The following is a 25,954-nucleotide window of genomic DNA, read 5'->3' as shown; positions in this document are numbered from 1 at the left end:
TATGTGTGTGCGTGCGCGTGCGTGTGTGTTTTTGCAATGTTATAGTGATCATGTATAATGTTTCATGTATGTTACATGTAGTGATACAATGTATAATTGTTTATAATACATCCAGAAAATACAGGAAATGTGTATAAAAAACTGTATAAAAATGTAAACCGATTTGTCAAGTTTTTAGGGTAAACTCCCCTTCCACTTGAGCAATAGACGGAAACTGCAGGATCCATTAAACCTAAATAAAATTAAATCCTTATTTCTAATTTTAAAGAAATTTGTCTTTTTACTTAATTCTGCTCAAAAACCCTCAAAATGTGTTTAGTGCCAAGAGAGGTATATATATATTTATTTATTTATTTATTTATTTATTTATTTATTTTCTTCTTAAATGTATACATGAATGTGTATATGTATTTATATATATATACCAATATGTATTTATATATAGATAATAATTACACACAATACATCACAAATATACTATGCAAACTTTTATTTTGTATGCGATTTGTCACGATTAATCTTTTGACAGCCCTAGTTACAATGTTTCGGTAAAAATGTGAGAGCGAACATACAAATATTTAAGCAATAAGCAAACGCCTTATTTCTGGGGAACTACTTTTTATGCCACAGATTTGAAGGCCAGAATGACAGGTAACACTTTCAGCTATTTGTTTTCAATGTCCTTATAATTCAAAAGACAGAATAGTCATTTCTCAATATTACAGTTTCTTGCTCACAAAGTGTAGTTTTAAGATTAGTTCAGGCGAGGATATATATGTATATTATTCAAATCTGCAGTCGATTAGTAAAGATAGCATCTATTTGAAAATTTGCTTAGAAGGATTTAGACGTGAGATTCAGACGCAGCCAGCGGGCATCCATATTCGCTCACCCCACTGACCCCAGCATGATCTTGGACACTTATCATTTCCCGCTGGCTCTGATGTATCTGTCTTTCATGGTCAAAAATTTGGTTTTATTTGGAGAAAATTTGAGGTAATTGAAATCATCCAGGACTTACAGGTATGCCAGCAATAAAGAGGTTAAAATGTGTCACGGCATACATTATATGTAAATAACCTAAACACGTGTCATACCGAAGCCCTCGGAGGTGTTTAATTAATCATGATTACAAAGAAGATGATTAACTAGACCAGTTTTGGCATATTTCCAATACTGCCTGCCATCTCAGAATCACATTGACATCAGCAATGCAATACGTTGTGTCCAATCCTTCATCTGACAGTCTACAGTATAAACCATTGGGGAAAACTGGTCCTGCCTTCACACAAGCAACGACAACTGCATAGCCGTGGGAAGTTTAAAAGCTGAAATGAATCTCGTTTCAGTTCAGTGGTAGACTGGTGATTATCTCTTGTTATGAATATGCTTCAATGCACAAGGACGGACTAAACAAATTAGAAGAGCAGGACGTCCCTTGAGTCTGATGCAATGGAATCGCAAGACAATAAGTGACAGATCTGGTACAGCAACTTTATGCTTATGCATTCGAGCTGTCATTATAACGAAAGTTTAGCTGATGATTAATTGTCATGCCAACAAGCGAGATTAATGAATTAATTGTTTTGTTCATGTCGCTTGCAGTGAATGCATACCCGTGAAGAAGTATTGGGCTGCAAGATAAAGGGAAATCATTGTAATATTGCAAATATCCATATGGCAATTATCTGCAATAACTGAAAGATTTTAATACTTAAAAAGTTGCATATAGTCAAAGTTTAGGTTGTTGCACATAGGAGAGAGACTGACAAAGACAAAGAGGGTAATAGTTTCTTTTTGTCAGGCAATTTTTTTATTATTATAACCTAATTTTATTTTTCAAACTTAAAGGAACACTCCACTTAAAAAAAAAAAAAGGCTTATTTTCCAGCTCTCCTAAGCTAACTATAATAACCTAGCTGGGGACTATTTCAGGCACTGCGTAACATCATTGCTTGATTGCTGTTCCTTGATTATTAGGTCGCAACCTTTCATTTTTCTATCGGCCATATTACACAATGTAATTAAAGCAGTGGCGGCTCGTGACTGCACTTCCGAGGATGCGCTAATTCATAATAAATGTTCAAATTGTCACGTGTGTGGTTCCCTTTTCCAAAATATGTGTCATGGGTGTGGAGAGATCCTGTGTGCATCACGTGTTTTGTCAAAATAAGTGCCTGCTGGAGACGCGTCAAAAACGTTTATGATAAAAGAGACGCTTGCGTTCCCTAAATACACGCAAGACATCCACTTAACAGTAAACTCTGATTACGCATGAGATTGTGCGAATATCTGGCACACGCGAGCGTCTCCTTTCAAGTTCAAGTTCAAGGCAGCAGGCACTTATTTTGGCATGACACGTGATGCACACACGGTCTCTCAAAGCGCAGAACACATATTTTGAAATGACGAACCACACACATGACAAGCTACATACATGTTGTGACGAACTTCGCATCATGAGCTTCAAAAAAAGAAGTCACCAGCCGCCACTGAATTAAAGAAGAGTCAGGTTTTAAGTAGGAACAATATCAAAACTTTTAGTTATTTTTTTAGCCCAATGCTAATGGTGTAATCAGATTCAATGAATTATGCTAAGCTATGCTAAAAGTATTACCACCAGACTTGGAGATCGGCTAAATGGATTTTTCCAAAAATGGTAAAACTCAGATGTTTGACTCTTGAGGAGCTGAAAAATTAGCCTTTTTTTAAAGTGGAGTGTTCCGTTAAAACATTATCATATTGTATATTGCATATTTCAGCAACTTATCACATATTGCATGTATTTTTTTTCAATATTATGCTGCCCTATCCTACCATTCTATTCTTCATGTTATTATATAGAGTATGATTTTTTATTATTTAATTATTAATAAGATGGCAATATGGGATTTAAATTTAAAGCTCACATAACACACGCTGTTTCTGCATTTCTGATGTTAATCTGGAGTACCTATAGAGTAGTAAACATCCTTTATATCTCCAAAGAGTCTTTAGTTTAATCAGATTTATAAAAGAAAGATTAGCTTTACCGAATCTTTCCGATAACGTACAAAAGAATGAAGAAGGAGGAGATACTACCGCGGGTGGAGCGAGTACGAGTCATGCAACACTGTTTAACTTATGATTCACTTCATGTTCGTGTCATTTATATAATATGCACGCGCCTATTTCCAACATAAGACAGAAGTCTTACTTACCGCATGCAACTCATGACCCGGTTGGGACTTTCAATGAAATCCAGCGCATCAAACACACACGCAAAACTCCGCTGCTATCCCGGATAATAAACTATATCCATTGTTTCCATAAGGCTGGCTTACTTCTCCTTACATCCAAAAACACACTTCTTTTTTCGTGCCATTGTTGAGTTTTGAAATTAAACAAAGCTGTCGCGTGATGTGATGTTTGCAATTTCTAGCGTCTCCCGCTGATTGACGGGTGGGCGGGGTTTTCCGGGGAAGTGCCGATATAAAGAAGTGATACGTATAGAAACCCCTGAAACGTCAGCTGGACCCATAATCGAAAAAAACTTTCTGAAACTTGTACGAACCCTGGCGAAGTGTCACTGGGATGGTACCTTTTAAAATTGTCCTAACATAGGATACCACTTTTTTTACCAATGTAAACCTTTGCGATACCAATACACCTTTTAGGTACAAAAGTGTTCTTTTTTAAAAAGGTACCATGTGACAATGTTTATACTATCTTGTACCTTTTATTTGTATGATTGTCTTCTGAAAAATAAAAATAAAATGTTTTTGAGTTCTCTTACGGTAATAATAACCCTCTAGCCCTACAATTTCTGTAAAATCGTACCATTTTTTGGAAAAATAAATGTTTGTTTTCATACTGTATGTTTTCAGTCATTTTGATTTCATTTATCTGAAGCTTTTATCCAAAGTTAGCTTGGAAAAATACTGGTCCATTAATGGTAGCTTCGGCATAATTTTTCAGAACTTATTCATCATTTCTTACAGTATTACCAGGGCCGGCGTCAAGGGGGGGCATTCGCGGGCAGTGCCCCCCCCCGAACAGGTTGTGTGCCCCCCTACAAAGTTTTTTATTACTTTAATATATATCAAGAATAATTAAAATAAATTAAACATTGAATGTTTCATGACTTGTAATGTAATCAAATGAGGAAAATATAGTTGATATATGTTTTCTTTAATTAAAATAGACCAGTTTCTCTGATTGGATGTATTGCCGCGTCTCACCCGTCTTACGTCTTTAGCATATTTGTGACTTGATACTAGCAACGTGTTTTTTCGCGGCATTTTATGGATCGTGTAAAATATGGATATTAGAACATTTAGAACGAACCAGCACCGCCTGCTTCATCTTCATGCAAACACAGACTGCGGCTCAAACTCAGAGATTAGAGGTCGAGGTGGAATTTACAAATCTACAGGACACTGTTTTAAGGAAGTTTAATGTTCTTACATGCCATCTTCAGCTATTTTAAAGGTAAGTTAGCGTTGTTTTAAATTACGTAAGCTTAAATGTGAAGTGTGGCTATAGACCGTTAACAGCATTACGACATGATTATGGTAAAGCGGCTTTTTTAAAGCTAGGACGCGGTGTGCGCTGCGCTATGAAACCCATTCATTTCAATGGCTTGCGCCGCGCAAGGCCGGTTTGTTGATGTGTCGAGCCAAGCGCAAGCGCAGCGGAGCTCAGCTTGCGCTCACGCCGCGGTCGAAGTTCAATAGTTTTGCGCATAGTTTGTGGTCTTTTGCACTTTATACGGGAAATGTGCTGACAGTCTGTACTAGTTGTATGAGTGTGTGCTTGCTGTATTTCTTGTTTTAATGTCTTGTTTTTGCAAGTTATTGTTGCTATTGCGTGCCCCCCGTTGGAAGCCGAGTGCCCCCCTGTTAGTTATGGTCTGGCGCCGGCTCTGAGTATTACAGTCAAAAATTACTAAAACATAATACTTCTCCGCTAATATAAGTCCCTATCAGTTTAAAATTAATTCAAAAAATACTACCATCATGTACAAATTGCAATTTTATCCAATATATCTTTAATGTTTTTATATTTCAGCATAGTGAGTATTTTGTTAAATGCAAAAAATATTAAAGGTAGTAAAATTAATGTTTATTTCTGTAAAAATAAAACTTTAGAGGGGATCATTATTTTTATCAACCTGGTTATAGTTTTTCCTTCTACTCTAAGTTATGATACTGATATCGACTTTATAGTAAACATAATAATTAAAGATTTTATGAAGCCGTCATGCTCTAATAAAAAACACAGAGAAATATCCTTAACCAGGTCTGATTACAAAGCAAATTACCAAAATTCCCCACGGGATCAGATTTAATCAATTGGCGTCTTTTAGTACTCAATATTAATGATGCCTGAATCCCTTGGGTGCTTCTTCAACATTCAGATTTTACTCTATTATTAGATTAGGACTCAGGGAACAGACTGCATGTCAGGCTTGTGTCTTATAACCAAAACTCTTTATATCATGGCGTGATGTATCTAAAACAGAATTTTTATGGACTTCTGTAATAACGGTTTATATCAGCTCAATACAGGAGCTGTGGAGCCAATCGTCTCGCGCCTTGTTCTTCATCATATGAAAACAAAAACCTCATAATGAGAATCTGATCAATCACATTCATCTACAAGCTTTTCAGACTTTCTTTTGAGCTACTAACCTCAGAAATTCTCATCTCAGTTTTATTTCTGTCCATGTTTACAGAACGATCTGCCCTCATGTACTGTATCATACAGAAATGAGAGCTCACAAAACAAACATTTTGTTGACCTGCAAAACTGCCCAGGCAAACCTGAATCCAATTCTGGGAAAAGGAAAGTTTGTTAGTTGCGATGTGTAACACAGTTTCTTAGGTCAGGACAAGGGAGATTGGATTGCACATTTCTGACAATCATTTCTCCAGTTGCCCCCAAAGATTTTATTGTGGAGCTGATGGGATTACATTTCATACAGATATTGAAGCGGCAACCTTGACTCTACGCTTAAAGCACATGTGGAAATGTTGTGTTTTATCAGATTAGTTTTCTCAAAGGTACACAGACTATGTTAAGAGGTACTGTGGGAATACAAGTGCCTGAATCCAATATTTTAAAGACTGGTAACAGGATTTTTCTTTTGCTTCTTATAAAAAACAGAAGAAAACTAATCTGATTAGATGAGCAAACCCTTTGAAAGACTTTGCCAATCACAGAATCAAATTGACATTTCCTAATAAAAAAAAAATCTATTAGTTTTATAAAAAAAAATTCCCGGTAGAGTTTATTATTTTATTACCATATAGTCCCTGACCAATCAGATAAACTCCCTGACAACTAAAGCCGATCAGATCAACTAACAGAAATCTACAGCCAATCAGATAAAGTCCCTGACATCTATAGCTAGTCAGATCAGCTCCCTGATATCTACAGCCAATCAGATCAACTCTCTGACACCCACAGCCAATCAGATCAACTTTCTGACATCTACAACCAATCAGATCAACTTTCTGATGTCTACAGCAAATCAGATCAACTCTCTGACCCCTACGGCCAATAAGATCAACTTGCAGATGTCTACAGCCAATCAGTTCAGCTTGCTGAAAATTACAATAATCAGATCAACTCCCTGACATCTTCAGCCAATCAGATCAACTTTCTGATGTCTACAGTCAATCAGATAAACTCTCTGACACCTACGGCCAATAAGATCAACTAACAGGCATCTACAGCCAATCAGATAAACTCTCTGACACCTACACAGCAAAATCACTGGTGTTAAAATAACACCCACGGTGTCAAATTTAACACCGGCAAAGTGTGTATATGTGTCCACACTACACTGTGTTAATTTAGTCAAAAGTGTAGTGTTAATTTAACAACACCCATTATATGTTAATTTAACACTCAATATTGTTAAATTTTACACTTTGTTCAACACTATTCATTGTTGTTTCCACACTACACTGGTGTTGGCACACAAATACAGTGTTAAAAATTAACACTCCTAATTTAAGGTCAACACCAGTGTAATGTGAATTCAACAATGTTAAGTGTTAAAATACTGAGTAATAGCCACTTTTGTTGCTAATGGGTTGTTTCTATAAAAGAAAATTGACAAGAAATATTGCAAAACCTCTTTTTATTAAAGTAAATCACATTTAATATTTACATTGATACACACAACACTTTGCATTTAACACTGCTTATTTAAATACCTCAGCTACAATTAGAAACAGAATACAGTATGGAATAATGAAAGCTATCTTATACCACAGCGCAGTGACATGAAAACCACTTATTATAAAAGGTCTTTAATAAATCAAATAAGAGTTCAAAAAATTAGCCACCCTACTAAAAACTTGAACATTAAAAAGCAGAAATGCTTATCCTTCACAATACTAAAGATTTTTCCATAACAAAACAGACATTTCAATTCAAAAGACGTTTCATTTTTCTTAAACACGTTCCACCCTGGTATTTAGTTCTGTAGTTGTTTTACTCATGATGTAGTGGAAGGCTGCATCAGTGGTCTTCATCATGCAGGGAATGGCTTTTTGGTCCAGAATGATGCAAAAATTCTTTATGCAACTTTTGTTCCCAACGCAGAGCAGGCAGGGCTGTGCTGATCCATCCACCTCAAAGCATGGATTGATGCTCATCACCTAAGTGTTTTAAAAGAGTGTATTTGATGAATGTATTTGATGTGTATTTATGAACTTGTATGCATTTACATGGGGTGAACAATGCAAGCAAACTAACTGCTGAATAAATAACTAGAACAAAATACCAAAAAAAAACCTTACACAGCACAATCAGTAGCTTCAGTTGCACATTAACCCTCTCCAGTCTTTCCTCCTTTCACAAATGAAGGCAAGAGGTGAATGAGCCAGGGAAGAGCTGCCACATAACTGTCCCATCCTAGCAAAACAGAATTTAAACACCATGAGTATACAGTTAAACTTTAAAACCGTAAAAGTAGCAAACCCATGTACACTTACCATATTTAAACTCCTGTTGACCAGACAGAGGGTCATCCATATCTTCATCAGGATATAGGCTGCAATTATCCTTTAATTGTTGTATGTTGGCTATTTTGCAATACATCACCTCAGCATATTTCTGCAGATTTTCAAGGACAAAAAGGGTCAAGAAAATACCAAAAAGGATGCAGTTTTAACCATTATTTGAATCAAAATCATCTCAGTATAATCATGTTAGAGACAGTGTACAGTACTAAAGTACTGTGTGTACTCACATAGTTGGTAAGCTCTTATCCTCCAAACTGGGTTAAGGAATAACAGTTCCAGAATTCATGGGTATGCCGTATTCAAATATAGTAAGGTAGTGTCCTATCACAAAAAAAATGACAATAAAGACTCTGAAAACTCAACATTCTTTTTATATTAAAAACAGCACTCAAGACAATATGAATCTTCAATTATACATTTTCAAATTAGTAATCAATTTGATTGCTATCTAATATGACATCAATAGCAAAACGATGTATGAGAAGATAATATATTTTTATTAAAGTTGGCAGCAGGTCATGTCACTTTCTTGCCTGATTAATAACCATAATATGTACAAAACTACATATACTAAAAAGATTGGTTAACTGTTCAGTTATGTCAAATAAAATGATTTATATGTATAAATGAAACTTACCTTCTGTAATAAATTTATATAAGTATTAGCAGTCGTTTCTCATTGGAAGTCATCCATGTCTTCTTTAATAAACTGCCCTTAAAACAGCATCTCTTCTGAATGATTTGAAGCACTCAGTGTGTACTTTCACCAAACTAGCATCTATAATGACAGAAAAACAAATGTTCGTCATACACGTTTTACACTTTCGTATGTATTTGCTATTTGCATCTGTCTGACATCTAGCGCCACGAAAAGCTTACAACACACAATGCATCCAATCTGTGCATATTCTGAGGTAAAATGAATTGTTGGTTTGGCGATATTTTCCCTGTTTGCATACATCTAAAAAAACCACATGACGATGCGGTTGCTGTTTTCTCCGTGTTTTTCAGTAATTTGAATCATTAACCGATATCCGTGCACTCACGTGAATGTAAACTACCTCGTTAGCTCACGGTATCTAGCCTATATGATTACCTCATAACGAGCATCATGTGGTGAATAAACGAGCTTTCATTTAACTTCATTTCATACCTTCAATTTGTAGTGCATGTCGCGTTTTATCATGGTTCAATTCTTACATTCATTCATATCTCCTGTTAATATTATCCTTGGTTAAAACTTTTAGCTAGCAGTTTAACTTTATACCAAACTAACAAGGGAACAACGTAACACAAGGTAGCTCTGATTAAACTGAACCAAATAACGAACAAAGGGGAAATAAAATGGGGAAAATATCTTATTTAGGTTTTTTGGCATATGGCTGCGTAGAGTCAGACAGAGAAATAACAGTTTAATTTAGCTAAACCAAGTGAATATGAGGTTACCTGCTCTCTTCAGTCCTCCTTTGAAAGAAAATGGCGGTAAAATCCCTGACAGGAAATGTTTAGTGGAGGCGTGGCTTGATTTACACCGCTCAGAGTGAAATCTGGTAACACCCTGGTTTTACACTGACACTGTCGTGGATATAACACTGGCCTAGCAATGGCAGTGTTATTTTATTACCAGATAGTGTTAAAACAGCATCAACACTGTGTATTTCACACCATCCCTGAAAATTTAACACTGGTGATTTTGCTGTGTACAGCCAATCAGATCAACTTTCTGACATCTACAGCCAATCAGATCAACTTTCTGACATCTACAGCCTATAAGATCAACTTTCTGATGTCTACAGCCAATCATATAAACTTGCCATCTTTAGCTAGTCAGATCAACCCCCTAATATCTACTATACAGCCAATCAGTTCAACTCGTGGAAAATTATAACAAATCAGATCAACTCAGATCAAATACAGCCAATCATATCAACTTGCTGATGTCCACAGCCAATCAGTTCAGTTTGCTGACGTCTACAGCCAATTAGATCAAGTCTCTGACACCTACAGCCAATCAGATCAACTATCTGATGTCTACATCAGATCAACTCTCTGGCACCTACGGCCAATAAGATCAACTTGCTGATGTCTACAGCCAATCAGTTCAGCTCGCTGAAGTCTACAGCCAATGAGATCAACTCCCTGACATCTTCAGCCATTCAGATCAACTCTCTAAAGTCTACAGCCAGTCAGATCAACTCGCTGATGTCTACAGCCAATCAGATCAACTCTCTGACGTCTACAGCCAATCAGATCAACTCGCTGATATCTACAGCCAATCAGATCAACTCTCTGATGTCAACAGCCAATCAAATCAAATCTCTGACGTCTACATCCAATCAGATCAACTCTCTGACATCTACATCCAATCAGATCAATTCACTGATGTCCAATCAAATCAACTCTCTGACGTCTACAGCCAGTCAGATCAAATCTCTGATGTCTACGTCCAATCAGATCAAATCTCTGACGACTACATTAAAATCAAATCAAGTCCCTGAAGTCTTCAGCCAATCAGATCAACGTTCTGACATCTACAGCCAATCAGATCAACTTTCTGACGTCTACAGCCAATTAGATCAAGTCTCTGACACCTACAGCCAATCAGATCAACTATCTGATGTCTACATCAGATCAACTCTCTGGCACCTACGTCCAATCAAATCGAGTCCCTGACGTCTTAAGCCAATCAGATCAACTCTCTGACATCTACAGCCAATCAGATCAATTCGCTGATATCTACAGCCAATCAGATCAACTCTCTGACGTCTACATCCAGTCAGATCAACTCGCTGATGTCTACAGCCAATCAGATCAACTCTCTGACGTCTACAGCCAATCAGATCAACTCTCTGATGTCTACAGCCAATCAGATCAAATATCTGATGTCTACATCCAATCAAATCAAGTCCCTGACGTCTTCAGCCAATCAGATCAATTCTCTGACGTCTACACCCAATCAGATCAATTTGCTGATATCTACAGCAAATCAGATCAACTCTCTGATGTCTATATCCTATCAGATCAACTTGCTGATGTCTACAGGCAATCAGATCAACACTCTGACGTCTACAGCCAATCAGATCAAATCTCTGACGACTACGTCAAATCAAATCAACTCGCTGACATATCTACAGCCAATCAGATCAACTTTACAGCCAATCAGATCAAATCTCTGACATCTACATCCAATCAGATCAAGTCCCTGACGTCTACAGCCAATCAGATCAACTCTCTGATGTCTACATCCAATCAGATCAAGTCCCTGACGTCTACAGCCAATCAGATCAACTCTCTAACGCCTACAGCCAATCAGATCAACTCGCTGATATCTACAGCCAATCAGATCAACTCTCTGACGTCTACAGCCAATCAGATCAACTCGCTGATATCTCCAGCCAATCTGATCAAGTCCCTGACGTCTTCAGCCAATCAGATAAACTCTCTGAAGTCTACAACCAATCAGATCCACACGCTGATATCTACAGCCAATCAGATCAACTCTCTGACACCTACAGCTTTAATGAGATGGAGGGCCTCTCAGAGCCATGCTGTCAGTTTGGCTTGCTGGAATAATTTTCAGGTTCAATAAGTAAAACTGAATCGTTGTCCTCATAAATTATTATTGGTCTTTTAGCTCAATTGCATGGTGCCTTGTGCCAGCAGTTTAAAGGTCATGGGTTCGAAACCCACTTACTGCTGATGCCATATTAACTTGCACATGTGTACTTTGTATTGTGGCACTTCAAAAGTTACTACAGTAGGATTCTTTGAATAAAGTGTTTGTTAAATGAATAAATGTAGTGCAGCTAAACAACAAAGTGGCGCTTACTTTCTTACTTATATATGAATATTCAAAAGGCAAGCCTAATAGCTCAAACAAACAAAATAGCTTAAATGTTTTATGAACTTGCTGAATAAAGATACACTATTTAAGTATTACAGGACACAGCACAGCATACCTTTAGTGGCATCTATAAAAAACCTCAAATAGTTCCTAGAATAGGGAGACTCTTCTGGTGGGACACGGGTTTAGCCTCCTGTTGCTCATCTTTTAAAGTCAGCGAGTCTGTCAGTGATTCAGCTGTCAGTGGTGTTTCTTAGTGCAGGTAAGCTCAGGGCAAAACTGGACTCCTGGGACCGACCAAACAGACCGAGAACAGCTCCTGTCAATCACAAGCCAAAGAAACATTAAATCACAAGCCAAAGAAACGCTTTAATGCACATGCAGGGGTCACTTTCAGACAAGCAATTGAAAAACGAAACTTTATAGAATGACAAAGCGAAAGATAAAGACAGACAGGTAGATAGATTGCTTCTTTTGTTCTAGACAAATCTATATTTCAGGATTTTTTCCCCTCCAAATTTTTGCATTTCCAGCGAGCATTGTTATATGTAAGGGTACCTACACTATGCAACTACATACTAAGATGACCTATGAATAGTCCATAGTACACTCATTTACATCTATGTACTATGTTACTCATTTATCCAATGCGAAAAGAGAATATACATTTGTATCAGTATAGCTCTTTTCACCCAGACATTACGGAAAAAACACGAAAAGTGAATTTGGGATTTGTCTGGGATCGTTTGATTTTTGGTTCATTCACACTACCGATGATTTTCCAGAATCTGTGTGTGTGTCCACACAGATGTCGTAAAGATCCCATAAAGACACATGACGTGTTTAAAGTCATGCACTTGGTAGGTTTGTTCTCTGCAGCGTCTGAAGTTTGCTTATTATCAGTTATTTCTCTCTTCAGAAACAACTCACATAGATTTTTGTTTATGTATAGATTATAAAGGAGCGCGTGATGCTGTGTTCTAGTATGCTGGTAAATGATCTCAGCTTCAGAGTGGATATTTGACGAGATCCCTAATTTCTGCTTCAGTCCAGCTCGCAGACATTTCTCATCCCGAATGTTAATGTGCATTTAAAACCACTGTTTTAAAAAGCTGAACAATATTTGTTGCAATTACATGCATGCATTTTTGTTTATTACAAGCTCCTAGAAGTGATTGACGCGCTATTCTTTTATGTTGCTTAATGATCTCCGCTTCAGCGCGGACAGTGACAAGCTCCCTGATCTCTGCTTAAGTCCAGTTTGCAGACACTTCTCTTGAATGTTAACCTGCATGTAAATCCCTCATCCTAAAGAGCTGAACCATAACTTCATTGTTGCGATGACACGCGAGTCCTCACTACCGCACGCCCCTTACGGCATTGTTTCTGCGTCTTGTTCACACAGAGGGCTTTCCGGGAATGTTATTGGTCCTCTTTCCGTGAGCGATCCCAGAACATTTACGAGACGTTTCCGTTCACACACAAGCCTGTCTGAAAATTTTCCGGGTATTTTCTGGAACCAAAGTGCTGTGTGAATGAGGTTTATGTGTTCTCATCATATTTTGCACTACTTATGCAATGCTCTAGCTACAGGAAGAGACGTCCAGTCTGCTAGCGTGGAGCCCAGCAACAATTTGGGGGAAAAATTACAGTTTTGACTGGAAACACAATTGTGTTTAAAAGACAGTGGGTTGATATTTTGAACACCTTTAAGGAAGAACCATTATTTTTCAACTAAGAATATATTTGAAATTGATGAAAAAGCAGACAATAAGAGCCTAGAATAGATGGGAACTTGTTCAATAAAGTTTTAAAAACATCTCAGGTTGAGACATTATGAAGTTGCTTGATACATTTCTGCAAACTCTAAGCAAAGAATGACTACTACACTGAAGATGATACAAATACATTTTTCATTTATTTTGAATAATGATGGTCTCAGCATAATAGTCAGTTATATTTCTCTTATTTCATAGTTTTGTTGAGTACTATTATTCTAAAAAGCAAGGCTGTACACACATTGAACATAAGGAGGACCAAAACATATACCGCTGTGGAAAAAGTTAAGAGACCACTCCGGTTTTGCCTTTAGGCAAGGCAAGGCAAGGCAAGGCAAAGTTTATTTGTATAGCACATTTCATACACAAAGGTCATTCAAAGTGCTTTACATAGAAATGAGAAAACAAAAATCAAAGATACATGAATTTGAAATATCAATTAAAAGAAAATAAATGTGATTTTAATAAAAACTGTTTAAATGTGTGAAAAAGAATAAAACAGGAATAAAAGTATAAAACAGTTAAAAATAAGAATAAAAACAAGAGAAATAGAAAATAATTAAAATAGTGCATATATAATATAGTGCAATCAGTTCGGACGCAGCATAGTGCTCATTCAGTAAATGCATAGCTAAACAGATGTGTTTTGAGTCTGGATTTGAATGTGGCTACTGTTGGAGCACATCTGATCTCTTCTGGAAGCTGGTTCCAGCTGCGACTGGCATAATAGCTAAAAGCTGACTCTCCTTGCTTTGAGTGAACCCTGGGTCTTGCTAGCTGATGTGATCCTAATGATCTGAGTGATCTGAGAGGTTTGTATTCAATGAGCATCTCAGCAAGGTATTGAGGTCCTAGTCCAATGAGTGATTTATATACCATTAATAATACTTTAAAATCAATCCTAAATGTAACTGGTAGCCAGTGTAGCGACCTGAGGACTGGTGTGATATGTTCATATTTTCTGGTCCTGCTCAGAATCCTGGCAGCAGCGTTCTGAATGAGCTGGAGCTGTCTAATGGTCTTTTTGGGAAGGCCAGTGAGGAGGCCATTACAATAATCCACCCTGCTGGTGATGAAAGCATGCACAAGTTTCTCTAAGTCTTGTCTGGAAACAAAGCATCTAATTCTTGCGATATTTTTGAGATGATAGTATGCTGATTTAGTTATTGCTTTGACATGACTACTGAAACTAAGGTCAGACTCCAGAATCACACCAAGATTCCTGACTTGATTTTTAGTTGTTTGACCCCTAGCGTCAAGGTATGCATTCACCTTGAGAACTTCATCTTTGTTTCCAAACGCAATGACTTCAGTTTTCTCTTTGTTTAACTGAAGAAAGTTTTGGCACATCCAACTGTTAACTTCATCAATGCATTTGCACAGGGAGTCAATGGGGCTATAGTCGTTAGGGGATAGAGCTAAGTAGATCTGGGTGTCGTCTGCATAACTGTGATAGGCAATTTTGTTCTCTCTCATTATTTGGCTTAGTGGGAGCATATACAGGTTGAACAGGAGTGGCGCAAGAATTGAGCCTTGCGGGACTCCGCATGTCATGGATGTCCACTTAGATTTATGGCCACCTATACTTACATAATAACCTCTCCCTTCTAAGTATGACTTGAACCATTTCAGGACCACCCCAGAAAGTCCGACCCAGTTTTCCAGCCTGTCAAGAAGTATGTTGTGATCGACAGTGTCAAAAGCAGCACTGAGGTCGAGTAGCACCAGCACTGATAGTTTGCCTGTGTCTGTGTTGAGGCGAATATCATTTATTATCTTTATGAGCGCTGTCTCTGTACTGTGGTGTGGTCTGAAACCAGATTGAAAAATGTCAAAGTAACCATTAGAAATTAAGAATTTGTTCAGCTGATTGAAAACAACTTTTTCAATGATCTTGCCTATGAAAGGAAGATTTGAGATTGGTCTGTAGTTGCTCAATACAGTGTTATCTAGGTTGCTCTTTTTCAGGAGGGGCTTAACAACTGCAGTTTTAAGGGACTTTGGAAAAGTCCCAGAGTGAAGTGATGAATTTACCACTTTTAGGAGATCTGCTTCTAAACAGTTAAAGACACTTTTGAAAAAAGATGTTGGGAGTGTGTCAAGGGCACAGGTTGATGTTTTAAGATGCTGTACTGTTTCTTCCAAAATTTTACCATCAACTGCTTCGAAATCAGACATCGTAACTACTTTCTGATGTTGTGGTCTGATTTGTCTGACCCCGGCGCAGCTCAAGGATGTGCTGATCACCTTTCTGATATTATTGATTTTCTCAGAGAAGAAGTTAGCAAACTCACTACATTTGCTGTCTGAGAGCATTTCACTTGGAATGTGACTTGGGGGGGTTGTTAGTCTCTCTATAGTAGCAAAAAGAGTGCGTGTGTTATTTATGTTTTTGTTTATAATATTTGAAAAGAAAGTCTGTCTAGCTTTGCCTAGTTCCACACTGAAAGCACGAAGGCTGTCTTTATAGATATAGTTTTGTCTTCCGCCACATGCGCTCAGCTTTTCTGCATTGTCTCTTCATATTCTGCACCTCTGTTGAGTTTCTCCAAGGTGATTTTTGCCTGCCATTCTTCTTCCTGACTTTTACAGGAGCAATATCATCGATTACACTCTTAACTTTCGAATTAAAGGAATCAAGGAGAAAATCAACAGAGTCTGCAGATATGCTTGGTGTTAAAGATATAGCCTTCATAAATAGCACACTGGTGTTCTCATTTAAGGATCTCTTTTTGACAGACACAGATCTAGTTTCAATAGTAGGAGAGATTAATATATCAAAGAAAATACAGAAATGATCAGACAGTGCTACATCCTTAATAACAACTGATGAAATGTTTACACCCTTACTGATAATTAAATCTAGAGTGTGTCCACGATTGTGTGTGGGTCCATGTACATGTTGAGTCAGATCAAAAGTATTTAAAACAGCTGTGACATCTTTTGTCATAATGCTTTCTGGCTTATCTATGTGAATGTTAAAATCTCCAGCAATAGCAAAACAGTCAAACTCTGAGGAAATCATTGATAACAGTTCTGTAAAGTCCTCAACAAATGCTGGAGAGTATTTTGGGGGCCTGTAAATAATGATCAGTAGAATGCGTGGGGTACCTTTCAACACAATACCTAGATGTTCAAAAGACGGGTAATTCCCAAATGACACTTGCTTACATTGATAGACATCTTTAAAAAGAGCAGCAAGACCTCCACCCCTCATAGCAGCTCTGCAAAAACTCAAATAGGTAAAGTTAGGAGGGGCTGTTTCATTAAGGACTGTTGCACTGTAGCTTTCTTCTAGCCATGTTTCATTTAGAAACATAAAATCCAGGTTGTTTGTGGCTATTAAGTCGCTGACTAGAAGTGATTTGTTTTTAAGTGAACAGATATTTAAAAGTGCTAACTTAATAGTACAATTTTTTTCCCTAACAGGGATCTTAGTTTGACAAGTCACAGGCAGCAGATTAGATTGATTTGCCACACGATTTGATCTAGCCTTACACTTTCTATCATGTACTAAAACAGAAATAGAGAAAGATATAGGCACACTGAGTTCCTGCTTTTGTAAACATTTGATAAAAGTATTAGTATTCTCATAGCAGGAACCCGACACACATCACTGAGAGCCATTATCAGTTGTTTTTGGTTCACCTACAGCAGATGGAGGAGGGTGTGTGCCTTGGCGTTGTGTCAGAGACCGAAGAGCTCTCACAGGACGAGGAGGGGGAACTGGGCTCACTGGCTTTGGTGGTTTTGGGGCTTGCTGTTTTCTGGTTGAAATCTGTGGGCTTGCAGCAATAGAGTGGGATAGTTTAGTTCCAGCATAAACCAGTTCCTCCATTTTTCCGGAGAAGGTCAAAAGCGGGGATGCTGGAGAGAGGAATGACATATCTAGTGAGGAGTCCTGTTGTTCTGATGTGACCGGAGGCTGTGATATGTTGTCCTGGTTTCCCTGGCTGTTTTCCAGAAAGTCGTCCTTGGGTGCTGAATCTTGGAGCCGTTCTAATCTGACACAGTCTGACTGTAGTAAGCTCTGTGGGCATGACTCAGCTGAGATTGTGTCCATGAGCAGTGGTTGTTGTGGCTGAGTGGTGTTATCTCGGTCCTTGAGGGATATGTCAACATCATGTCCATTCAGGTGCTGGAAAGAAGTCCTGTGGTCATTCATACTCTGTCCAGGTGTGTGTGTGCCATTCAGGTTGAGTGGATTGGCACACACTGCTGAAGGATGATGAAGGGAGAAATAGATGTTGTCCTTTAGAACTCTTGCACCCAGCCTGTTTGGGTGGATGCCATCCTGTTTAAATAGTTGTCTCTGACTCCAGAAAAGATTGAAGTTGTTGATAAAGTTCAATCCTTTTATGTTGCAGGTTTTTTGCAGCCATGTATTAAGTCCAAGCAAACGTGAAAACCTATTTGTTCCTCTTGCTGGAAGTGGTCCACTGATGAACGGCTGAGCTTTTACTGTTCTGAGTGTTTCAAAAAGTTTGTTGAAATCCCTCTTAAGGAGTTCAGATTGCTCTTTGTGAATATCATTCTTCCCTACATGAATGACAACTCGATTTACAGTCTTATGTTTCATCAGAATGTTCTTAAGTTCCCTGTTTACATCAGAAACGGTTGCTTGTGGAAGGCAGCACGTAGTTGAGTCTCTGTTGCTATAGTTTCTGATTATTGAGTCACCTAATATCAGAGTTCTGGGCTCGGATGCGCTCTGCGCTGAGTGCCGCTGTCTGCTCGATCTTGAGCGGCAGTTAGCATCAGTGTTAGCTGCTGGCTGATTTGATCGGTGTTTAGTCACATTTATCACATTTGGGGATTCCTCACTCATATTCATTAATACTTCAAATCTGTTCTCAAGATGTATAGGTGGTGGTAGAAAGTCAGTGTTTGCAATCCTTGTCCTAGCTGTATCTGGGGTAGAGGAAGCTATTGCGGCAAAATGTGATGCTCGTGACAGTCTGATTTCTTGAGTGATTTTGGGTCTTGCTCCCTGTTTGTACCATTGATTAGTGTGTTGATCATTAGATTTATGGGACTCACCGGCTGTTTGCTGAGGGCGTCCATGATGACGAAGCTCTGTTGTGTGTTCCGTCTGGTTTGGTAGTCCTGTAAGTAACTTTGTTTCAAGAACAGCAATCCTTTGTAAAAGTCTGTGGCAGTTTGTGCAGCAAGTAGATTGTTGATGAGGCATTCCTTTTTCTTATCCTTTTCAATGAAGGCAGCTGTGTTTTTCCTTCTGGAATGTAAGCTGATGGCGGTGGGAGGCTAGACGGATGAAAAATTCCACTTTTTTGTAATCCTCCAGTCCCGAAAGTTTGTAAATTGACGTTGATGCCAAGCTTTGTTGTTTGAGCACTATGCTGATTTGCTGAAGTTAAAATTATAAGATAAAATATAAAAGCGATAGAGCAAAGCGCAGAGCAGTAAGCAAAAGCGTCCGAACAGTAGCAGAGCAGGAAGTAATCATCATTTCTGACCATTTCTGTCCAGTGTCTGTTGGATTTCAACAAAAGCAAACCTCATGAGTGACAAAGTCACCCAACAACATGTAAAAGACTGAGTTGATATAAAGACACATTAAATATTTGATTAAAATCAGGGTTATTCATTAAATGTATATTTCGAAAACTTTCCTAAAATACATGTAAACGCATTAGAATTTTGTTATTGAGAAATTAATTTGACTTTGTTTTCTCTGCAGTATTTAAAATCTTTTTTGTAATTTGGACCATGTTTTCCACATTAAAATTTTTAGTAAATAAATGCAAATATAAACATTCTTTTTATTAGGAACTGGGCAGAAATGTTGTCGGTAGTTGGCAGAATGAAACAATCATTTTACTTAAACACATACATAAATTTAGATAAACTGAAAATAATCTTGAATTGGTCTCTTAATTTTTTCTGCAGCTGTATATGAATATGAAAAACATCAAATATTGGGGGGGGGGCTATTTGGCCGTTATTATTTGCTGGGGATAATGTGGTTACGATCCTGCTAAAAAGTGGAAAAAAATACATAGTTAGTGTTAGTTTATTTATTTTTAAAAGTTTACAAGGATCCAAGCTTTAAATCTTGAACAAAAGATATTCAGGGCTTTGTTTAATTAGTTTGCCTTCATTTCTTGCTTTGTTTCCTTTCTATAAACCGTAATGAATGAACAGAAAATCTGATTACAAAGTCTACACACATTTACTGCTAAATACTTTCTGTGTAGGAGATTGCCACACTATTGTTAGGTGTTTTCAGCACTTTCTATTGTGATATAATCAATCTTACCTTATAGCCCCCATTAAATGACACACAAAACCAAGACGAACAGTGGATGTCTCATCAGATGGTTTTGGCCAGAATAGTCCAGCCTGATCTCACGAGAATTCATATGTTTATTACGAGTTGGCTAATTCGTATGAATTTGTACGAAGTTAATCATACAAAACATACGGTTATTAGCAAAACACCATCCCTTACCTCAACATCGCAGGGGCAAAAGCAAATCACACAAAAATGTACGAATGTGGTCGTACGATTTAATAGAAATTGGCCATCTTATAAACTATGTACAAATTACCATGAGATAACGTTAAATAGTCTGATTACACTTGACGCAATCTCATAAAGATAAATTTATGTGAACCTGTCTGTGAAATCCAGGCTGAAGTCTTATCATCTAATGATGATAAAGCATCAACGTTTAATTTTAATCATTAATTTCACACTGACTTTAATCTTTGACATGACCTTACTCAGTCAATATTAAAGATATCAAGGTTATTTTTCACAGAATGTTCTTTACATTTTAGAAGGTGATTTTACGTCAAATCAAGTGGTAACGCCAGATCTCTGTGTCTCACTTTTAGCATAGCTTAGTGTCACGGAGGAAACCCCGTCACTTCCTGTAACTCTGGGCAACCAGATTCGGGCTTTATGGCGAACAGGTGTGTACTTGAACATAGCGATTGATGATTGGACAATTCAGTGTAGAAGAGGAATATAAATAAGGCACCTGGAGAACAATGGGAGGGGAGTTTGGCACCGCAAGTTTGCGCTGGGCTTTGCGCAAACTTTTGGGTTTTCGCGGGGAAGCCGCACATCGAAACCGGAACGGAAACCGAAGCTGTACTGAAGACGAGTGTTTGGAGGACGAGGCCTATGGCGGAAGTGATGAAGCCTTCAAGGAAGTGCAAAGTCGATTACAGTGGCGCGGTTGTTATTCCGGTCGAGACTGGAGGTGAGATGGAGCGACTAGTGGGCTGAGAGAGAGAGAGACGTAGTTGAGGATATCGTGGATTTGGCAGCGCACACACGGAAGATTGGATCAATGGAAGACTGAGTTGAGTTTTTAAAACGCTCTTGTTGTGGCTTTGTGTTTACATCCACTGTTTGCTCTGCAATAACCGTGTACATCGAAGAAGTCTCTGTGGGACGTATTAGAGAGAACAAAGGAGAGTGTTTCGACTGCCTTATGTGTATTGGGCGTCTGGAGGAAGAAGGAAAGCATCGTGTGTCAACAAATCAGTGAGTACGCATAGTTTGCTGTCGTTTGAGTAACTCTGCTACTAACGTTGTGTGCAAGTACGTTCCTTGCTAGTGTGTACAGTTTGTTGCGGCCCCACCGGTGGAAAGAAGCGGTGGGCGAGACGAAGGTCACGAAAGGAGACAAGCAGTGTGGATTATTGTCGCGGGGTAGATGCCCTTCTAGCCATCCTTCGCGCCAGCCCTTCTGTCTATTTGTTCAGGATCAGCTCCTAGCCCAACGTGGTTGTGCGACCCTAATTTCACAGTGAGCGAGTGGGAGTGCCATGCGTGAGTCCTTTTGTCCGACGTGTATTCCCTTGAGAGGATTGTAGTGTGGTGCCGTGTCAATGTTGTCAGCACTCGCCCCCTAGGCCGAAGAGGAGACACCTGGATGAAAGAGAGTAAGCTGGTGCTGGGGGACGACTGATACTTTATACATACCCTGACGGTGACTCTTAATTCCTTCCTCCGTCTGGCGGTGACGGGCCATCTGCAAGGAATGCTTGACCCCAGAGAGCAGTGTATTTTTCCTGCATACTCACCTGTAAGCACAAAGCCAAGAGCCTCGTGTACTTTTCCTGCACACTTATCTGTAAGCCCAAAGCCAAGAGCCCAGTGTACTTACCCTGCAGACCCACCTGCATGCCCAAAGCCAAGAGCCCCGTGCACTAGATGCCCTCCCTTGTGTGTGCCCGTGAGAGGGAGGCCAAAGACTGGAAGTTCTTTTAAATATTTAAATCCCCCTAAAAATTGTTTGTAAAGCTTTAATAAAACTTGTTAAATTTTATTTTCTTTGTCTGTCTGGTCGTTGGGGTGTTTTGGGACCTCCTCGGGGTGGAAGTAGAAGGAGGAGCGTGATCCGGGACAGGGGCGGTCCGCTCCCACCTGTGACATTAGCATAATCCGAATCTGATTAGACCATTAGCAACGCTCTCAAAAATGACCAAAGAGTTTCGGTATTTTTTATTTAAAGGGAAGCCAGGCAAGTCTGCGTAATATTTCTCTACGAGCTCCCCCTAGTGTCTGAAAGTAAATGCTTTCAAACACACTGTCGTAAAAACAAACTGTTGTCCCTCCCCCCTCGGAACCAAGTTTATCAGCTTATTTACAATCCAGTTAGGTTTCCCTTCCGTCAAGGGTTTTCGATGCTTCTTCCCCGGCTCTGCCATTTGCAACAATCGCTAGCCGTGTTTAGCTCGCCTGCCTCTGTGTTGTTTGCTGTAAAGTGATACTGCTTCTCGTGATATCTGAGACTTTGCGAGGCTGAAGGACACCCGGTCGGATACAGCGAAGTTGCAAGTGGGGTATTCTTCCTACAGACGGTAGGGGCGGGCGAGAGAGACTACATTCGTCCGGTAATGAGTCATTTAACCATATACCGACTTACGAAGATGATTTATTAACATAAAAATGCTGCCTTGTGTCCCTTTAAAACTTGACTCTTCTGTTACATCGTGTACTAAGAATGACAGAAAAAAGTTGCAATTTTCTAGGCCGATATGGCTAGGAACTATACTTTCATTCTGCTGTAATAATCAAGGACTTTGCTGCCGTACAATGGCTGCAGCAGGCGCAATGATCTTAGCAGTGCCCGAAAAAAGTCTGCTTGGTAACTTTCAATAGCAGGGGACTATTTTTGGGTGCTGCATAATATTATTCAAGTTTTAAATAGGAAAAATATTGAAACTCTTTGGTCATTTTGAGAGCGATGCTAATGGTCTGATCAGATTCAATGGATTATGCAAAGCTATAATGTCCCTTAGTTATAACAACTCATCTCTAGTCAAGATAAATAATAGTAAGTTGAAATGACTTGTAAATCCGAGTTGATTTAACAAAAATATTTAAGGCAGCAAAGTATTTTTACAGTGAGCTTTTAGTGCTATTAGCACTATTTTTGTAAGTGTTGGTTTTTTTATTAGTATTTTTTCAAAATAGCCAAGTTATTTAATCAACAAACATGCATAAGATGTTCATGAATGATGGGCATCCAATTATTTGAAAATCTGTGGAGTTTTGTGTGGGTGAAGATTCTTCGCATTGCCTATTTTTGGCTGACATTTACATTGATAGTTACAAAATAGCTTCGAAATGGCCACCCCTGCTGAACAGCCGTCAAACATTAATTTTGAGTGTGGAAGGTGAGTCATGTCAAAAGGAATAATTAGAAAAGTTAACTTTGAATCAATGTGCACACAAAATAATGGACAAGCTTTAAGGATTTGACACCTAATTTAATCTTATACGATCAGAGTTAAGGATGCACACAATCTCTCACTGAGTGAACTTCTTAGTGTAATCTTTGTCAAATGATGTGAGCAGATTTAATACTGCTCACCTGGAAGAATCAACACTTATGATATAAAGAGAGAGTAAGAGCTAACACATGATATCTTTAAGGTCTGGGTGCACAGTAATAATTACGTAAATGTACATGTTATGTGTAGTAATATGTATACCACCCCTGAAGGAGCCATATTATCCAAACTGACACAAGCAAGTCAATGTTATTTGTTACTTGAATTTTTAGCTGAGCTAAAAATTGCAAAAGCATCAAAACTGGAAAGGCCTTGTAAAGAAGTGACTTTATTGGATCATAAAAGTGAAGAATTTCTTCATGCCCCTAAAAGAAATTGCCAGAATAACTACTAAAGTTTGTCAAGAATGTTGACAAGTTTTAAAAAGTTTTTAAAGCCTTATAAAGTTTATATAGCATCAGACAAAGAGACAGACAGATGGTCAGTGAGACAGATTTTTTAAAGCTATGTTTACACAACAGCAATGTAGTAAAAAGGTACGTTTTTCCTTTGCGTTTTTGAAACATTTCATGAATACAAAACAAAGTTGTCCATTTTTTTTTTAAGTTTATACAGATCCACAAAAACGACAAAATGCTGTATTGTGCATGCCAGGCCAGTAGTTGATGATATTACTTTGTAAAGAAACACTACACGCCTGCACATTGGTTAGATGCATGTTCGTAGCAGGGTTTGGCAATTAGTGAGGTCCAGGGGTGGGAAGAGGTAGCAAATGCTATCAGGAGTAAAAAAGTGCACTAAAATAAACTTTAAATACACTTAATGTACTATTTTGTGCACTCATTTTGTCTTTAGTATTTCATCTAAGTGTACTTAACCGTGTAATTTTGAGACACCACTTATTTCAATACACTAGAAATGTATTTACTGATATTGTATACATTTTCAGGTGCATTGTACTACTAAAGTACCATACACCTTTTATTATATTTGTAGTGCTTAACTTTTACAAAATACTTATTTATATGTAGTTTTGTTACATTCAAGTAATTTTTTTCTTATTTATTCTGTCTTTTTACCATTTTACACTTACTGCAGATACACACTCTGGGCCCTATTTTAACGATCTGAAACGCGTAAGCACAAAGCGCAAGTGACTTGGGCGCTGTTGCTATTTTCCCTGCGGGAGAAATAACTCTTGCGCCAGGCGCAAATCAATAAGGGGTTGGTCTGAAGTAGGTTCATTATTCATAGGTGTGGTTTGGCCGTAACGTCAAATAAACCAATCAGAACGCTATCCATTCCCTTTAAACGCAAGGGCACAAGTTCCATGGCGAGTTGCTATTATTATGATGGATTTACCAGGCGCACCCCAGGAGCGGTTCACAGCCGAGGAGACTGACGTTCTTGTAAGAGCAGTCAAAGACAGAGAAGTTGTTTTGTATGGGGATAGGAGAAACCCGCCCAAATCAGCGTCGGTTAAACAGGCGTGAGAGGAAATAGCCACAATTGTCTCATCAGCTGGCATCCCCATCGTTGCGCCAAGCGCTACAATGATGTCAGGACACGGGGGAATCCCAAGCTTGCCAGCATAAATGGATCTGCCTCTACACATGACCTAACGCCAGCAGAGGACATCGCTGCGTCCACCCTCACCGCTGAAAGGGTTTATAAAGAACGCAAGAAACGCAAGCAAGGTCCAACCCCAAAGTACACTTACAAATCAAGTTCATATACATTAAGGTTTCTTATGAAAACATTTTAATTATTATTTACATAAAAGAAATGTAATACAGCCACACAACAAACTTATGAAAATATTTTAATCGTTATTTGCATGAGAATTTTTTAATGCAGACACACAATAAATAAAAACTATCACCACAATGCTCACCGCAATGATTTCCCTTATCTCATGTGTTAATATTTTTTATTGTAACAATTTATGATTTGCAAAAATAACTGTTGCATCTGTGTAGATTAGATAAGCAAAGTGTGTGCGCGTTGTGCACACTTATGGTCAAGCATGCGCCCTTAAAATAGCATAATGAACCACGCGCAACGCACCACTGACTCTAGACTAGTTTTTTTTTGGTCAGTGGCGCAATTGTTTTTTGAAACTGCAAAATAGCATCAGGGATGGTTTGCGCCGGAACACACCTCCTTTTTTGCGCTGAACCGCCCAGGGAGCGCAAGTTCATCCCCTAGTTTGCCGACGTGCGTCTGTGGAGGGAAAAACCCGCTGTGCGCCGGTGCAAAATACGAATGATACATGCCTCACTGACAAAGTCAATTGCACTGGGTGCAAGATAGGGCCCTCTGTCTATATATTTTAAGGGTGGACATTGTTATATTATCCCCTATTTATTTTATCACAATTTGTAAACTCTTTAGGGTGGATAATTAAATTATTAATGCTTATTATAGCATTATATTAATCATTTAAACATTAGACTATATAAACAAGAACTTTGTTTAGTGCTCTTATGAATGTTTTTATCATGACTTTGTAAAAATGTTAACTCCTAAACTGAATA

The 25,954-nt window shown here is 38.4% G+C and overlaps 1 long non-coding RNA gene across 1 annotated transcript; it reads right to left on the bottom strand.

The window, feature by feature from the left end:
* Positions 1–7,112: 7,112 nt before the first annotated feature.
* LOC129437094 (uncharacterized) lies at positions 7,113–9,674 on the bottom strand. The gene is made up of 6 exons (XR_012372314.1): positions 9,465–9,674; positions 8,656–8,796; positions 8,246–8,339; positions 7,989–8,109; positions 7,794–7,908; positions 7,113–7,652 (listed from the first exon to the last, which is right to left on the bottom strand). It is a non-coding gene; the product is annotated as an uncharacterized lncRNA (long non-coding RNA).
* Between the last annotated feature and the right edge of the window lie 16,280 nt (positions 9,675–25,954).

This window comes from Misgurnus anguillicaudatus, chromosome 11, assembly GCF_027580225.2.
Source record: "Misgurnus anguillicaudatus chromosome 11, ASM2758022v2, whole genome shotgun sequence".
NCBI lineage: Eukaryota > Metazoa > Chordata > Actinopteri > Cypriniformes > Cobitidae > Misgurnus > Misgurnus anguillicaudatus.
The sequence above is the reverse complement of the archived record's forward strand: the minus strand, read 5'-3'. Positions and strand labels throughout refer to the sequence as shown.